Raw genomic sequence first — 20,046 nt, forward strand, 5'->3', positions numbered from 1 at the left:
CTCCTGTGTGTTGCAAGATGCCTCACAAGGTTTTCACTGGAATAATGGTCAAGCAACAACAATACATTCATTCACTATTTATTATGGAAATACCAGTTTTTCGACAGTCATAACTGAAAATTTGGTTGCCATATCAGATAGCATGATAAAGCATTAGTTCACTTACTCGAGAAAGTACTTTTTACATTTTGAAGGATAAATTTGGTTCTGACAACCTGGCCAAGTTATTTTACTTTTCTGATGGAGCAGCAGCACACTAGAAATATCGGAAAAACTTCATCAATGTTGCCTACCATGAGGATGATTTTTCTATGTTGTGTGACCGATTTGCTAAAGTTAATTCCATTCCAAGAATCCAAAACGTTCATGCAGTACTTCCTTTTACAAAAGATGCCATACATATGAAACGTTATTCTGCATGTGATGAATTTATAGAACATCGTTTCATAATATGTTCAAAATTTACAAATATTACTGGATATTTTACTTGTGTATATATTAACAACTGGTGGCTAGTGTGTGTTCAGAAAGCGTCTGAAGACACCGGTGATTTACAAATTAACTTTCTTCAACGTCATGGACCATCAGGATCATTTTTATGTCCCCATTTGGTCCAACTGGACATTTGTTGGGTCCGAACGTGCAATGTTCTAACAAAAGTGGACCCTTCCACTGCTACAAGAAGAATGTACACTTTAACAACAGACGAAAGCCAGCTTGCCATGCAAAGACTGAATGAATGAATCCTGAAGAACAACTTGTGAACTATGGTGCATGTAAGTTGTTTCTCAGGAAACAAACATTCTTGTCCATTTTTCACTACTGTAGATAATCATATTATTCTTAAATGTAAATAACAACAGTGTTGCAAACTACCACTAGAAATTGCAGGCTCAAAAATACACTTATAATAATTCAATTGTTTTTCTTTAATTATCTCATAATCGTCCCAACTTCAAATTAGGTTATGTTATAGTGTAACCTTGTGTTAACAATATATTTCAGTTCCAAGGAAATCACAGATATGCATCTTCAAGAGTTCAAGGTTCAAAGGTCGAAGTGGATGACCTTGAAAAGATTTTATTCTAAATATAGTGATGTGATACACCGTTGGAAAGCTTATTTCATGTCCTTTCAAACAAGACTACAACCACCTCTCTACGTCAATTAGGGTAAGAGCAATTATCCATGAAAATCTCTGGCGCAGAACTAAAAATCGACAATCTTTTGTATTTTCGAGCCCCCAATTTCTCAGGATTTCATATCTTCATGAAAACTACCAAATTGTAGAGTTTCAGAAAGTTCTGAGATGGTCGGGTTGTAGACTTTGTTGATTTGGCATGGAATAGTTGTAAATATGAGATAAGCAAACTGTGAAAAATAGGAAGTTCGATCGCGAGAAATTTTCGGATTATAATTTATGAGGAGTACGAATATATACATAATTATAAAACCACGGTCATTTTATAATTAATATAAAGTAATCCAGACGGTATTTTTTTTAAATATATAATCATAACGAGAGAAAGAAAATTTCACATATTTTTAGCCTCTACATATCAATACGAATCCAATTTAATGGATTATACAATTATATTACATAAACTCAGTTCAATGGTCCATAATTCGTGGTGATTTGCATTTCCCAATGTTAATATTAAAAAATTGTAATCAAGCATTTCTAGAAACATGACACATTTAATCTCTTGGTCATTTTTTGAACTAACAGATATTTCCCTGACAATATAACTAAATTTATATCCAAACTAGCGGGACATAACAACAATTAAACTTATAGAACTATATCGTAGCTGAATGTAACATCTAAAACCAAGTCAGAATTGATTTGTCAATTTATTTCCATTATTCTAACAAAAGCGAGGTAGCCAGAAAACGTGTAGATGTACGTTAATTACATATGACGTCAAACATTAATTTTTTTCTTCAAGCTTTAAAACCGATAAAGTTACTGAAGCGAATTTATTAAAAAAAAAAAAGTGTACGTACGTCATGGCATTGCAATGCAATGTAATGTCATGCATGTAATGCAGCAACAAATTTAATACGGCATTCATATTGAATATTTTTGGTATAATATCAATTTATAGATCGTTAATGAAGTTAACACCAAAGCAAGCTTACTCTATCTACTTTGGTTATAAAACAGTTTTTCTTTCGTTTTCCCACAAATCAATTCAATATGGCACACGCCATTTTTTAAAACATCAAACAAAATGTTTCGGTTGTAGTAATTAGGATAAAATGTTATTATAAACCATTATTTTCAGATAAACGAATTTTTCCTAACACAACAATAATATACATGTTATTTTGAAAAATACTAAAAGCAATGAAGAATTCAGTGCTTATAGGCCCAATGTGTACTGCAAAATAACAACTAATCACAAGCAAATGTTGCATGTTAAAGTTCAGGACAAATGTTGCGTGTGTGTGTGTGTGTGTGTGTGTAACAAAGAGAGAGGAACACGGAAAATAACACATCAGCGAATCTCTCATCTAATGTGCAGAACTATTAGCCTTCCATCTGTAGTGTTGGTTTATGGAATTGAAACTCATTTTTAGATCCAGATCTGCATGTTTAAACAGCACGTCATTGGCGCAAACGTTTTCGCACTATTATTTCTTTTAGCAAACTGGAGGAAATCACAATTTTTAAAATCACGTACGCGTAATAGCCCTTGGATATTTGACGTTTCCGGCTGATTTATATCACATATGCATGTCTATGAATTTTCACTTTCTATAAATAAATATAATTCTTATTCACATATTATAATTGAGTACCGCATTTGTTTTTAAGCTGAAAAGTGTAACAATGCTTACTTTGACCGCGACAGGGGGATAAAACGACGAAGAAGGCAAAGAAAGTAGAAAGTTAAAGCCGGTAGGGTTCGGACTTACACCGGGAGATCTGGGTTCGATTTCAGGGGTAGTGATCTTAGGCAAGAATTTTCCCGGCATAACGCGGCCGGCCTTTTTTTAATGGGTGCTTGGGGGACAAGTCTGTACGACAAAGACGATTGGAGAGCGATGCTGACCACATTACCTGGAGTGTGGTCTAAATCGAGACTGCCTCCACACCCACGGTGCAATGCAAGGGGATAGAAAGAAATAAGAAGAAAAGGTACTATCCCAGTATTCGATCCTAGCGACAGAGATTAACCACGATGAAATTACAGTTCGTATGGCCGATAATGTTCAGTACAATTGTGCTACGAAAAGGAAACTGAAAGCATATTGATATTGAATAGTTAGATTAGTACAGAGGCTTAAGATTCCAACATAATCATTTTCTCTTAGGTAAAGTTAGTAACTGCGTTATAAAGATATCATTGACTAATACACTCACACATGCCCTGAGGGAGAGATAAAAACTTTCCTTAGAAGAATAAGACGTGAATTTTTGTATTATCGTCTTCCCATGGCCAACAATTGAATATATAAACTAGAATTTAGATATAAAGGAAGATAAAAGGCAAGATCATACATTTATCGACCCGACTGGATTAACCCCTAGTGAAAAACTCATCACGATTCATAATTTTTATTTTTTGTTAATACAGTTTGTGCTCTGAAATATTAGCTGAAGCCGAGATTCTATATTAATTTATTTCGTTAGTTGGTTACCTGTAGTCCACAGCAAGACGTTTACATGTATTTAATGTATGCATCAAGACAGTCATAAAAATACATTCATAACGTTACGAAGTGTTATCCCAATAGAAATAGACCAATCAGACTTAAGTATGTTAGGATTATGAAATACACACTTGAAGTGACCACGCTTCTACAAGTTACGAGTGGTTCAAAATATAAATTTCAAAAAATGAATAAAATAAATATCGATATGATTACTAAAGCGGAAAATATAAAAATAAGGAGCAATTCATTAACGTATTTGCGTATGACACGTGAGATCCAAACAACATGCAGGACATATAGCATTAAATGTGCAAATCCCACTCCTTCTTTCTTTTTAGTTTATTTTGTAACTTTTCTACCTACTATTTTAATCGTGACGAATACATATATATGGAATTTGGTGTAATTAACCAACAGAGATAGAAATTTCTGCGATCATAGCAAATTAGTTGAATCTACAATAACAATACCAATCATGAAAATAGTTACAGAAGACTGGACTAACACTTTACTAGAACGGGCAAAAATTAACACTAATCTATGACAATAGTTTTTAAAGGGTACCAATGAACTGCAATTATTAATATTATAAGTTGCAAATTTCGTATTATTTAAAAGCAATTTAAATGTGCTTGTCAAAGTAAAATAAAAGTTACGAGACCGTTAAACCATGGCATATAGTAATGAAAACAAAATCACAATATTTAAATCTGCCACAGCAAGAGGAGTCAAGCAGACATTTATAATTATGTTTATCCGAACGTAGCAAATTATAAATTTAATACTGTCTCCCATCCCCTCAACTTTAACTAAAAGATAAAATATACACGCTACAATGAAAATGAATTCATATTAACGGTGATAAAATCAATCAAGATTATTATATAAAAAATACAGAATTCTCGACTTCATGTTAAACCTCGGCAGAGAGTACTTACGCTGGGTCAACGTACAATGTAACAATATTTGTGAACGTGCAATTACGATTAAATCAGTTACTCATGTTAATTAAATATTCACAATCAATAAAACTTGTAATTAGTGGTTAATTTACTTTATTCGACAGGTATTTTCAAGAGAACTCCATAGTACATGAATTTAATTTTAAAGGTTAAAGCAAAAAAAAAAAGTTTAAATATTAAATATTATTATTAAACATCCTTAATTCGATTCTGAACTAACTTCAAATTAAACTATAAACAAACAAGGTTACTTATCGTAGGTGTATATTTCAAATTCCGTATTAAAATAAGCAATAGTCTTCAATATCTTCCATATTTCCTTACCACTGAAAGATCCACGTATAAAATTGCTAATCTTAGTAAGAATTCTAAAATAAAATTATAGTATTTAAAGGGATAGCTAGAAACTTCAAATTTAAAAGTGTTGCTGAAATATATTCAAAGCCAAACATCATATATTGTTAAATTCCACCATGGAGAGTTAAATTTAAATCTCTCTAAAATATTTTGCTAAACATGAACGTGTTTTCTAACAATCATATATATGTATGTGTATGGGGGAATTTAAACGTATACACTAACTTTGACAGGTGCATAGAACAACTGGGAGATTGGACCATTTATTTTTTTGACTACAAATCTACTAATCTCATCTATCTATAACAAGGTCGCATCGAAACCCAAATAAAATTTCCAGTAAATTACTGAGTTTCCGGCTATTTTTTTTTTTTCAATTTCCGAAACTACAATTTTACGTTGTTCATTACTTGTTGCCTTATTTTTTAGGAAATGAATATTGAAAAATCGACAAAAAAACATGGGCTGTGACAGGCCGCAATTATTTAAAGATAGCAATTAAATACTGCTCAATTCGTATGAACATATTCTTGGGTTCAAATTGAATAGTGTAATCGGAGAGAAACTGCCCGTGTTCTGGCTCCACGATAAATTAATTAATGTACAATTCTAGGTCTTTCCAGACGAGATGGTTCAAATTCAAAGGCCAAATATTACATAATGTACAAATATTTTCCTCCCGATATTCAGAAAATTGGTTTCGAAAATAAAATAAAAACGTCTAGTTTTTGGCAAACATCAAACACTGTTAAATTGAAATTTTAAGTCAATATTGAACAATTGTTGAAATTCAGCCAAGAATTTTAGCTGAATTAGTTTTTAGACTAAATACTATTATTTGAAAGCTCAAGTTGCACATGATATAACATGACAACTACCTCTAACTGATACAGACAATCCTTCCGGCACCCCAGAGCTTGTGAGCTGATCATACTGCCTGATTCATGTTCTGTACTCCACTCTTACTTGCTGATTCACATTTTAAACTCCATTCTTATTTGCTGATTCTCTTCTTAAAACTTCACCTTTATTTGCCGATTCATTCCTTTAATTTCACTTTTACTTGCTGATTTATTTCTCCACTCTTACTTGCCGATTCATTTATTTTAACCCCATTCTTGCTTGCTGATTCATTTCTTTTACTCCACCCATTCTTATTGATTCATATCTTTTACTATACTCTTACTTGCTAATAATTTTTTTAACTCCACTCTTAATTGTTGATTCATTTATTATTATTATTATTCCATGAATAATGGAAATGGCCACATCGAAATGAGAATCTGACATGCTACTGTGGGAAACAATTTGTCAATATAATTTAATGTGCGAAATTCTTTTAGCGCTCCAAAATTTAAAAAAGAACACACTGATAGCCCCTAAGAGCATTGCTACTTTTCTCATTTCTACATTTAAAGTTACTTTTATTTTACATTACTTTATTTGGATAAATTTACTTAGGCATTAGTGTTAGAGAATCGGCTTTTCTGGTGGTTGCCAGGCCTTCCCCCGCTAAGGCGTATGTGTACTTCTGTTTCTTTAATATTTCGTATGTGCAGTCTTATTTTGGAAATGATAAATTAACATGCATTTGGTATCAGTGGCATATTTACATATTTTAGTCCGGAATGTAAATATTTATTATTATTATCTTTGTTTGAATCAATATGCTGTTCGTATTCTTGCTCTATTTCGGTGCACCCTACAGTGAAGAGGAAATTCCCTTATTATGGTATCCATAAAGAACACACTAAAATTCCTATAATTAATTCATATTGCTTTTGGAAGATACAGCAGGTAATGGTACGAATCAGGAATCAATTCGCAATGAAAAGTTGTTTTAATTCATAAAACAAGATGCAAATCCCATTAACATTACCTGTTCTATACCTTACGTAAAAATAATGAAAATATATATTGCAAAAGCATACAAATAGGTTTATACAACTTGCAATTGGAATAATTTTTGGAACATTTTATTGGTGCTTTTACTGTGCAATTACGTTCGACAGCATGGCAAACCTTTTCAAGGCGAATAACATTTCTTAATAACACTTTTCTTTTTGAGCCCTCGCTTCTACGTTACCACCTTCTAAATGCCAAGTTTCTTACCGCAAGTATGCAACCACGAGGCTCCGAACCGTGGAGCCCGAACCAAGTGTCCCACTTTAATAATAAAGTCTATAACGAATAGATTAATAGGATTAATATGGCTGTTAATAAAAGCAATATTAAAATAACTAATTAATAAAAATAATTATTGTTATTATTACATTAACAAGTAAAAAGATGATGTAAGAATAGAGATATAACAGTATGTATTCACTATCTAGCTTATGTCTAGTAAGATCGCTGTCCTACCAAAGATATTAATGTCATTTTTAAAAATTGATTATTTATTGAAAGGTTGTCAGATCCAACTGATAAAAGTTCCTGATGATTATTATTTTTATGCGTATTATTGGGTCTCCCCGATGGCGCAGTGGTAGCGTCGTCGCCTTGTAATCAAGGGATTCGATACCCAGTGGAGGCACATAGTGGTTCGGATCCCACTTTGTACTATAGGTCCAGTCCCAATTAGCCTTATTGTGCATAAAGTGGACTTAAAACACAAACTCAATCAATCAATCATTATGCGTATTAGGGTGCGAAATCATTGAAAGCTGGTGGGAGTGAGAAAGCTCTTCATCTATAAACTCCCTCCCCCACAAACATATGTGTAAATTATACGATACATATTTGTAATGTTATTAAAAGTAAAAATAAATTATTCAATTAAAAATATATTATTATTACTATTATTATTAATTACACAAAGGAAATTAATTTGTTGCTTTTATACATATTAGATATTGCAAAGCAGCTAATTAATTCCTTTACTAACTGGTTAAAGATGTTAATAAATTATGAAATAGTTCAAGTGGTTTTATTATGTGTAAGTTTTTGTTTAGTGTGTGCTTTATGATAAATCAATTAGATTTCGTAGTTATTTTTGTCTTGCATTTTTGTTTAACTTTTATTGTGCGTATTGATGTAGATTCGTTAACGATCTCTTGAGAGAGAATGCATTCAATACTCACAACTACACTAATTTGTGTGTGTTTTCGATATTATTCTTAGTAAAGTATATTTGAAATTAAAAGTAATTGCGTATCTTTTCTTCGTTATAACAAAAACTCTCCCCCCCCCCGGAAATTTTTGGTCAAGAGGCCAAGATTGTTGGTGGGGGGAAATCCCCCGGTCCCCCCAGGATTTCGCACCCTGCGTATTATTAGCAGTAGCGTGTGGTACACATAAATTTACGCAGGCACTATCAACGCAAAGCCGTACAACCACAATCTACTCCTTACTTTTATGTAAGTTGTGCTGAAATAAATCCACTAAAGTACAATTATTTTAATTTATTTGGAATTGATAAATCTTTCGGGTGAGAGGGGTACAGAACCCTCTGGACTCCTCTCTAATACGTCCTTGTCTATGGATTGATTAACCTTTGTAATCGCAATAAACAGCATATAAACCTCATTACAAATAATCAAGTGCCACGTCGTCGGATAAGTCGAATAAGAAAGCAATTTCGGTTCAGTTGAAATTTTCAAGTGACGTGCGTTCTAGTTTTCCTAAATCTCGAACGAGACTAGTCTATGTCGCATCTAGCCGACGTCCGAGATATAGTGGTTAGCACAGCGTTCTATAACAACAGAGGTTCCGGGTTCGAATCCGGCCTGGGCGTGGCTGCTCTTTGCGAGTGATTGATTGATTTTTCTGATAAAATTGATGAAGGGAGACCTACAAAGAACACCCATGCTCAGACCGGGATTCGAACCCGGGAACCCCGGTGACGTAGCACCTCCATGTGAACGACCCTTCATCAGTCCATCATATCATCACTCATCCTCATCGTCACGATTAGCCAAAAGTGGCAAAAAAAGCTATGCTAAATGACAAAAATGAAATCAAATCATATACAGGCTTCTTACTCGATCTCTTTACAATGCTTAACTTGAGGAGAGTCCGTTGTTAATTTTGAAACGATTTTTAGAATTGTTAGTGTGTGTTCATAAATGCATGTTTTGGCACGTTTACCAATTTCAAAGTATATGAATTCGTCCGCAAGTGATAAGTATATTTGTTTAGTCGAGGACACCCTGAATAGGGAGAGGGGTCAAGCATGATAGCCCGCCCTTAAATGCTTGCTGCAGAGACTGTAGCTCCTACGTGTTTATATTGCTTTCATTAACCTGTAGGTTATCAGTTACCGTGAACAATTAAAGTGGTAAATACTCTCCCAACGTTATTGTTGTCCCCTCCCCCTGCACCCCCTGATATAAACCACAAGCCTCCGCTCCTCTTTTGTACCCCTGCCGCATACTGCTAACATATAATTGCGCTGCTAATTCGCCGTGAACCGGGCTCGAACGTGCAACCCCTTTGAGTCGCATGATCGATCGACGACCGTCAAGCCGCGAGAGGGTAGGAAGGAGGGTTGAGAGCGCTCGGCTCGGGGTTTGAACCCGCGACCTATAAACTGGGCCGACGCTTTTGTCCTCAGATATCGACTGGCCGATACGATACGGACGACGAGGGCTCTTGTCATCTACGCACAGCAATGCAAACGCATTAATTATCGCAAAAAGCAGGTTGGAGCAGTGTTAACGTGTTAGCAACATTTAAGGGTACAGGGACGTATCCAGACCCTGACATATCACCGGGGAGTTAAAAAAAAAATGTTTAGATAATTAGGACTGACCCACTAATATGTACTCATGAGAATCGAACCCGGGACACCTCACAAGATGGAAGATTTGTTTGATTGATTGAATTCGGTTATTTTACTTCGCTTTTCTGCCACTTTTGGCTAATCGCCAAGATGAGGTTGAGTGACGATATGAAGGGACACTCACAAAGATTCGAACCTGGGACAACTGGCATCGTAGCGTGCTGTGCTAACCACTCCGCCACCAAGGCCGGGTGACACGATCAAGAAGACAATCACATGGATGAGAGTGTATCAAATAAGATGTAATATATCCTTTATTATACGAGGCATGCATACGATCAATTACATTTAGAATACACAACAAAATGTCTAGGGAGATCTGTACGATCAAAGGATTTGAGGGAAACTGAACCCCCTTCCAAAGATTTGAGGGTATACAATGTATATATACACAATGTACATGAATGTATGAGCATGAAGGTGTGGGGTGGGTGTGTTAAACATTATGCAATCTGCTTGATAAATAAACTTGATAAAATTTTAAACTTGTTGATCAAATGGTTTACAATAAACGAGACAAAACAATTTGTGTGTATTTCAAAACAACAGTAATGATTCAACATTGCTTTCATCATTGCTTTGTTTATCTTCATTGGAACTAGTCTATAGCATTGATATACTCGTAGTATAGATGAATTCTCATCTAATACAATTTATCACACAGGAATTAATAAAATAAAAATAAATAATATATCCAGAAATGACATGAATGTCCGTAACAAAAAAATATTAAGATTAAAACATTAATCGTATTACTATGCCTGGTTTATGTGGAAATGTAAGATCCTAAGAGTATGAAAAATTTACAACCAAAATTAAGATTAAAATATGCATTTTTTCACTTTCAACTTTGCTGTCAGTGCTGTAACTGAATACAACTGTAATCGTACGTACATAACTGATGAAAGATTATGAGGAAAATCCTGTGAGAATTTCTTGTTATTTTCGTCTCAGTTCAACTTTTTTCATGCGTAGCTATATCAAAGTTACTGTTGGTTCAGCAAGATTTTCTTTGATGCCATTCTGTCTGGTAAAAGACGCGTGTATCAAAACTATTAAAAATATTTATCTCCCCCGTACCCTAATGAAATAAATGAATTTGAGATGTTTTGATCATAATCCCTTGTGACGGTTTTATGGATCCTCACAATAAGATTATATGGTATATTTATTAAAACCATTAATTCGGTTTTATAAAAGGTTGAAAGTTTGTATAGTAATTACTTTTGTACAACATTGATTATGTTTTTTGTTATTCATTTTCGCTAAGTGCTGTGTAAATTGTGTGACATGTGAAATTTTACCGTTGCTATGGTGTCGAGTATGGTATGTATGAGAGTATTTGATAAAGAGTCAAGAATGAACCACATCTTTTATCGTTTTATTTCTAATACGTAGAGCCCACAGAAGTAACGTCTTCGCCTTTGTGTTTTTAAAGGCATCTGTAAACCAATGAACTAATTGAAGTTATATAAATTTCGTAGAAAGTGAACATTACATTATTTATCCTTTTTAGAATCATAATATTATTAGAAAGCAACGAAAACAGAGAAGAAGAGGTACAGTGGGATGCACAAGTATTACCAGTCTAGTTATCCATCACCCGGTTTATACTCTCTGTTTTGCGCAATCAGAGCTCCAGGAACTGAAACAAAATGCGAAATAATCTGCTGACAATCTCTGCATTAGCATACGATTATATTAAATTTCTTAAAAATATGTAGATCGTAAGAGAAAATTTAATGAAAAATACTTGTGTATCCTACTGTACTGCAAGCCTAATTGTACCATATAACATTTTAGTGCTGATTAGATACAATATTTGCTATAACATGGAGTATTTCGAAGGGACTGAACCGGTATAAACAAGCATTGTCTTTAGCAATGTTATTACTAAATACCATAACTTTTGTCTGCCCCATCCTTTTCTGACACCCGTGGGAACGGAACATATTAAAAAAAAATAGAGATAAAGATATCGTAAAAGGAACTGAAAATGACATTCTGTGTACAGAGAGAAAAACAACTTCTGACAACGATTCAAAAGTTACTGTGACAAAAAACATAGTAGCTTCCGTTGTAAGTGCTTTGAGGATGTGTGTAAAAGTCACTCACGGCCGGTAATTACATGCAAGGAATGTGGGGTGTAATATGATTTGTTTTTTAGCGTAGCGTTTGTAGTGTGTTTCTCCCCCCTTCTCTTGCAACTAAGTGCCACGTTAAGAGCAAAACATGCTACTGCATAGGACACATGTCAGACATAATACCGAGTTTCTAAAGTAAAGCTCACGGTAATGTAATTTACACATAGTTAATCTTAATATGAGAATACTAAGAACAGAAAAATAGAAAAAAAATGTCAGTTCTATTAGGCGCAGTGTAGTGAGAAAAGCTACAAGCTAAGACTTGACTTTTTGTGTCAAATCATATCGTCTATAATATCTTTAGTTCAACGAGGAAGACTCTGTGCCGGGAATGTGTGGAGCAAGCGAACGGAAACAAGTCCCCTGCGCAAGTAGTGACTTGGGAGGGCTCGACCAATATACCGGGTGGCCAGAATTAAAGTTATCGAACTCAGAGCCCTCTGTAGCCTGTTTGAGGCATCGTAGAACTCTGAAATTTGAAGAATCCACTATGCAGATCATGGGGAAGAGGACGGCGATTAAAAAAAATAGTTCAATTTTCCGCCACCAGGTTGAAATGTGGCGCTGTACTTCCATGATGGGTTGTAATAATGATGTAAACTGCTCCAATTGGTTATGGATTTGCCTTTACCTTGCAATCTGGCAATAAACGAGAGATTATTTTCTCACAAATTCCATCCACTAACAAATGTCTTTCTAATTAATAAACTCAGCTAAATCACTTTACGTGATTATTTCTACAACCCATCATGGAAGTACAGCGCCACATTTCAACCTGGTGGCGGAAAATTGAACTATTTTTTTTTTATCGCCATCCTCTTCCCCATGGTCTGCACAGTGGATTCACAAAATTTCAGAGTTCTACGATGCCTCAAACAGGCTACAGAGGGCTCTGAGTTGGGTAACTTTAATTCTGGACACCCGATATGTGGGAGAGAGAAAAAGATTTCATTAAGGGGCAAGGGAGTGCAGCTACAAGCGGTTTGCAGCAGCACGCACTGCTTTGCTCCGCCCACTCACTTTCTTCGTTTCTCTGCCGTTATGCGCGGTCTTGCCACACAGACGTTTGAGACAGACTGTAGATAACCTATGGCTGCCAAGGGTGCGCCGAGAATGGAATTTTGGGGTTCAATCCACCTTTCACCACAGCCGAAATATGTGTGAAATAGTGGTACTAAAAACAAATCATATAAAATGATATTTATTTATCCAATTCTTTTATATTCATAATATTTAATATCTAAGAAACTAAAAGTTAAAATATACAAAACAGTAATTTTCCCTGTAATATTATATGGATGCGAAACTTGGTTCCTTACATTGAAAGAGGAACATAAATTGAGAGTATATACATATAAGATCCTTAGGAAAATATTTGGGCCTAAAGGGATGAGGAGACAGGTGAGTGGAGAAGGTTACATAATTTAGAACTACATAATTTGTATTCATGTCCAGATATTATTAGAATGATTAAATCAAGAAGACTTAGGTGGGCAGGCCATGTGACACGAATGGGAGAGGAAAGAAGAGTTTACAGGATTCTTGTTGGGAAACTTGATGGTAAGACACCAGTAGGAAGACCAAGGCGAAGATGGAGGGATAATGTTGAGATGGACCTAAAGGATATTGGTAGGGATGGAAAAGAGTTTATAGATCTCGCTCAGGATAGGGACAGATGGAAGGCCTGTGTTGCTGCAGCCATGAACCTTCGGGTTTAAGAAGGCTAGAGAGTTAGTTAGTTAGTTAATATTTATGCACGAGTTTATCGATAATTTCCATCTGGGGTAGGTGTAATTTCGTATTTAGTGCACGTAATGGAGAAAAAAGCCCATAAATTGCGCCTTTGAGCGAAATTTTTGGAGGGTGTTGAGGAAATTTTGGGACGTGTTGGGGGGGGGGTATTTTGGTGTGTATAATGAATCACTGACAGCACCAACTTGCCTTGAAAAATTTTCTTAAATTTTAAAAACCTCAAATAATTGGAATGTAGCTCGAAAAGTACGTACACTAGCTGTGCTGCAAAGTAAGTGAGAGCTAATCTGAATGAGCTTAGCTGATGAGAGCTTTAACAAGCGCCTGAAGGGAAGAATTTCACCGTCTTCGGGTTAATTTCATGAAACTTTTCTGGATTCGCCACTGCCGTGAATTCAAAAATATCCAAAATATGCAGGGTGAATCAGTAAAAGCGTACAGAAATGAAAAAGAAAATTGGTGATGCACCAATGAACAATTTGAGATAGGGAACCTAGGATCGGATAAGCCGGCGAACCGAGATATGGAGCATCGCCTCACTTCAGTGCGATGTGCGCAACCATCTGGATGTTACAGTTCCTGTTCACTGGATTGGATGGTGAGTCTCTATTCCCTGGCCTGGGATGTCACCCGCCCTGAACCTACTCCATTTCTCGTCTTGGGATATCACAAATCACTTGTTTACGAGACCTCAGCGGACGTGGAATTAGTTGTTAGGATTGTTCTTGTTGCTTTTGCGATTCGTAACAACCCAGTAATATTTTAAACGGTGTGGCAGAGTCTTGGAGTCATGCTTGCTTTCTGGTTGCTCGTTGTCATTTTAAACGAATGTTGTGAGGTGCATAATTCTACGTTGTTAGCACCTGTTTGTAAAAGCTATGAAACTAGTTTCCAAACGCCAAGCATGTAACTCATACGCGTAAATCAACGTCAATAAATGTCGCCACACGTTGTACGTCAGCAATGCACGTGACCATACATGTCACTGATTTGACTTTCCAATGGATCACAGTACATGCTACAGCTCGACACGTTCCAGTCCATATCTCGTTACGGTGGTTTCTCCGTTTCTAGGTTCCCTATGCATGACCTCGTATTTCCTGCTTCATTTTTTGCACGATTTCACTGAATCACCCTGTATGCAGTGTCCTTCTTTACTGGGGGCATGCAACCTTAAGGGGGGAAAACACACGTGTTGCCACGCACTTACGGTAACCAACGTTCCACAGCCAAATTCACTCGAGTTTTAAAAAAAAGCGAAAAATGATTATCCTACTGATATTTCACGCGTTACATCTTACATTATCAGCTCATTGTGATATTTTTTATCAAAACAAAACAACATAAAAATGATGCTCCTGACGCAATTAACTTGATTTGTTGGGTCGCTAATATACCTTGCGCCCACAATTATTATCACTCGTTTTCCAAATAATTTATGCGCCAGTAATAATAGCTCGGTAATTTTTTGACGATCCTTTTGTGCGTTTGTGAACGTCGATCCTGGCGATGGTACGAAGGGGAGGAGTGAATTGGAAATATTGGTCTGCACACGTAATCACTTCCAACCGCTAGTCTGAGCATCCAAAAAGTCAACCTTGGAATTCGTATCTGCCGAATAACAGCACGGTTTTTATATTTTAAAAAAATGTTGATTCCATCTTTCTATTATCCATATCACCGCGAACTCTGCTCTCCATCGGCTTATTTACATGGACCTGCGCTTCGGAGACATGTGTGGGTAAAAAATACGAATATCAGTCGTCATTGAGCATGGTGATCGGTTTCCGAAATTTTGATAGGCGTTGAATTCGCCCAGTAAAAACTTACGCAAATTATCATCAGGTAATTCTCGTATTTGTAACCTATTTCTCACTTTGCTTATTATTCGTCGAATTTGCACCTTCCTAAAATCATTCTGTAATGTGATTTTCTGTAATAGCAACATGGCAGTGAAATGAAAGTGCTTCAAATGCAGTCTCGGTTAGCCTAGCATTGCATAAAGCCTGCTTTAAATCGATTGATTTTATCGATTTGATTTGGTTTATTTTACTTCGCTTTTCTGCCACTTTTGGCTAATCGCGAAAATTAGGACGAGTGGTGATGTGATGAAATTCATGATGAAGGACTGTAGGTCTTTTCCACTCTTACGGCGGCCGGTCCTAGTTGTGGCAACGGAAGTGGGGAGCAAGGATTGCGCCGCAGACCAACCAGACAACAGCAGTGGCGCCGAGAGGCACTAGGATCGGCCGCCGTAAGAGTAGAAAATACCTTTAACAAATAACACCCATGCCCGAGATTCGAAACCGGGACCCCTGGCGACGTAGCAAGCTGAGATAACCACATGGAGGTCGGCGGCTTCGAGATCGACTTTCGATCTCTTGCGACCGAAGTTCCCGAATTCGATTTCCGGCCTACGCATTGGTGTTTTTCGCGAGTGCCCTTTCATCATATCATCCATCTCATTACCACACATCCTCATCGTGGCCAATGATCAGAACAAAACGCTAAATAAAAAAAATACAATACGCTAGAATGTACAATTGTTCGTTCATCCGGGTTATCCAGCTTACAAAGGATCATGACCTTCAATACCCTCTGTCATATCCATATACAGAGTGGACCATTTAAGTCGAAATATATCACAAACCAAGCGTTTTCGAAAGAAATGTTTCAAATAAAAGTTAAATGACTTTAAGTGGGAAAGAGAATGTCATTATGTATGTTTTAGTAGGCGGCCATTTTGAAGGTCACTCAATTTTTTTAGATTGAAACCTAACTTTTTGGTTTAATATTTTTATTCGTCTTACAAAAATAAACATCTTTTGTAGAACCATTATACAGGGTGTTGCAATAAAAAGGTAACTCAAAGTATGCAGAACGCACAATGTTCAGTTACCTTTATTTTACAACACAATGTACCATTCATCACGTAGTTTCACAAATACATATTTGACAATTAAAATAGTTAACAGAAATTTCTACTACTTCATAAGCATAGGCATTTGTATTACGTAATCTTTCGAAAACCCTTCGTTTGTAAGATATTTCGAATTATCAACTTAAAATAGTCCACCCTGTATATAGACAGAAGTAATGAGTTCAACTTACTACAGTTTTAGTTACAAATTGTTACTATTTATTTATTACAGTGGACTCCTTTTCATTCGAACTCCAAGGGGACACGAAAAATTGTTCGAATTACCAAAAATTCGAGTTAACAAAAACATCACATCATTAAAGATGGTTTCAAAAGGGAATAAACTTCTGTTATCCAAGTTCGAATTAAAGGGGGTCCATCGTCGTAATAAATAAATTTAAGTTATAACCAATAAAACTTTCTCTCTTAAACAATCTGGATATAAATATTAGCTTGAAGTACATTCATTATATTAACCGTAACAATATTGTTAATGGGAGAGGAATTTACAGGATTCTTGTTGGGACATCTGATAGCAAGAGACCAGTAGGAAGGCCAAGACGAAGATGGAGCGATAACGTAGAGTCGGACCTAAACGAAATCGGGAAGGATGGAAAAGATTGGATTGATCTTACCCAGTATAGGGACAGATGGAAGGCTTGCGTTGCTGCAGCCATAAACCTTCGGGTTTAACAAGGTTAGAGAGTTAGTAGTTAGTTATAACAATACTGAATTTTCATTTAACTTCGTTAGCGTAAGGCTTTTATTTTTAAAAAGCTATGTGCATGTGTGCGTGTGTGTGATACCAATATAACTTTCGAAATTTTTCACCTGTTTTGACCAATTTTGAGATGTTGTTTTTTGTTATTTTATTTTATTACACAATTAGTGCAAAATGTAAACTAAACCAATGTGAGGTGATATGCGGCCATTCCTTCTATTGATTAAGTGTTTATTTGCAAGGTCTTTGACTAACACTAGCCCAGGATTTACCCAAACATGATCACCTCTAAGAATCTGACAGAAATATAAATCCCGTAAAAGTCCCAGACAGTCCCGCTCCGAGGCTCTACACCTCTCCTCGCAACAATCTCTCTTTGCTCTGTGCCTCTCCGGAATGTTAAAGCCTCGACCTTGAAATGCCATACGGACGTAAGGAATGCCTTTGAAAAGCAACAACTACCTTGCCTCTGTGATTCCAGTCTTTTCATGCCTTGAGTGGTTTCTGCCCCCAACTTCCTCGGTTCGATTCTCGTTTGAGGCAGCTGCGCGCTCGCTTGCTCCAGGATAAAGCAGTTACGGCTCTTTTGAATGGATGTGAAGAATTGTTAAGGGGGAGGTAGAGGGAGCTCTTATCCAGTCCTTTGATTTTGTTGTTTTACTCTTTTGTGCCTTGTAATTAATGTGAATAAGACGAAAGCAATGGTGATCGGAAGAAAGACCAAAAAAGGCAAAAGTGAGTATCATAAGCAGTGATATGGAATGCAGTGAAGAAAAAAAAGTACGGGGAAGGAAGCCATCAATAGAAGGAAAACTATTTTTCGTGGTTCACTGGATGAGAAGAAATTGTATCCTAAGGGACGCTATTGAAGGAATGGTTAAGGAAAGAATATCCAGGGAAGAAGAAGATTCCAAATGATCGACAACAAAATAAAGGGGTAAGGAAAGACCGGCCCCTGTGCAGAAAACAATAAATTCATTAATGGATCCTGGTTCGATTCTCGGCGGAGGCACACTGCACTGTGGTTTGATTGATTGATTTGGTTCATCTGACTTCCCTTTTCTACCACATTTGGCTAATCGCGAATATGAGGATGAGAGATGATATAATGACATGGATGGACACTAAGCCTAGGCTTGGATTCGAACCCGGGACCCCTGGCGTCGCAGCGCGTTGTGCTAACCACTCAGCCATAGGGTCCGGCTAAGAAGTTACAGTTGGGAGGGGTGAATTTCCGTCGGGTACATCACCTCACCGAGAATCAATTCTAACCTACACTTGGAACGTTTTAGGTAAACAACATTGGTTGCCTGTACCAACTATGTTCGAGAGATTAGCACTTAGGGTGGGGGTAAAAACAGGGTTCCGGGGCAGGAATGGGTAGCTTCTAATTTATAGGGTTGAAGTAAACTTAACGATCAGATATCAAGAGTAAAATGAATAAGCGAATAAACAAAACCCCATTCTCTGCAGAGGGTCTCGGGTTCGATCACTTTTTCAGGCATTTTTCAGTGGCTCGGATCCAAATTTAAACTGTAGGTCCAGTTCCGTTCCGATTAGCCTATCGTAAGCAAAAAGTGGGCTTAAATCAAGCTTTTAAAAAAAAACATTCTCCAACATGTTAAACTTGATGATAAAAAAAAGACCAGACGAGTCTCGAAAAATATCAGCTATAATAATATAACCAAAAACCTAGCAGTTGGGATGGGCGATCGACGTCCCCGGAAAATCCGCTCCTGTTCATAGTTTTCCTTAGCTGAATTCGAACCTAGGGCCCTCAGTTTCGCAGCTCAGCGCAGCATATATCCGTACATTAATTACTAAACGTGGCTACGTTTTTTTTCTAGAAAGGCACATAACAGAGTCGACTGGACTCGACGCTCTGACCGCTCGTCACCCAATGAAAATCCGTCGTGCAGGCTTTTGCTTCCAAAGGAGCTTTGCACCACGCGAGTTTAGTTCAGTGCACGAAGTCACTTTATGTATATTTACACATACAAGTACAGAAGGTTCACCACTGAACGCCTACGACGTTTCACAGCCTGTGTAGGGGAACAACTTTTCTCGATAATTCTATTATTTACTTTAGTTAGTTTACCTGCCTTTTTTACATCTAGGGTTAATCGCGACGATGAATTTGAATTTGAATTAAAATTTCACACTATACGGGGTCCAGCCCCTTATCATAACACAAATAAAAGCGTGTCTGAAAACTAAAATTCCTTACCTTGTTAAAAGCTGAGACTAAAAAGGGCGCCCAGCACAAATAAGGACAAAACACAGGATGACACAGAATTAGACTGGCCATGGGGCCAGTCGCCAGAGCCTCGTTAGTCTGCAGGCCAGGGTGTACTACTGGAAGTGAGGTGACTATTGGGTGTACTACGTTGCACCCCAATCGCGACTATGAGGATGGTGGTTTTAAGTATACTTTACGCTCAGAGCCTATGGAGAGTGGATCTGCAGTTGAAAGTGTGACCCGAACCAATATCCAATGTGCTTTCACCAGGAAAAAGGACCTCCCTGATGGCGTAGTGGTAACGTCGTCGTCTTCTAATCAAGGAGTCCCGGGTTCTATATCCCGTGGAAGTACATAGTGGTTGGGATTCCACTTAAAACTGTAGGTCCAGTGCTTCATCGGGAACGAACCCGGGACAAGGAGACAATGCCATCGGGGTGGACCTCCCACATAAAAAGAGACAAATTGATACACCTATTCGTTACCCAGGATTCAAATTTAGGGTCCC

The sequence above is a fragment of the Lepisma saccharinum genome, chromosome 7 (genome assembly GCF_977018435.1).
Source record: "Lepisma saccharinum chromosome 7, izLepSacc3.1, whole genome shotgun sequence".
Classification (NCBI taxonomy): domain Eukaryota; kingdom Metazoa; phylum Arthropoda; class Insecta; order Zygentoma; family Lepismatidae; genus Lepisma; species Lepisma saccharinum.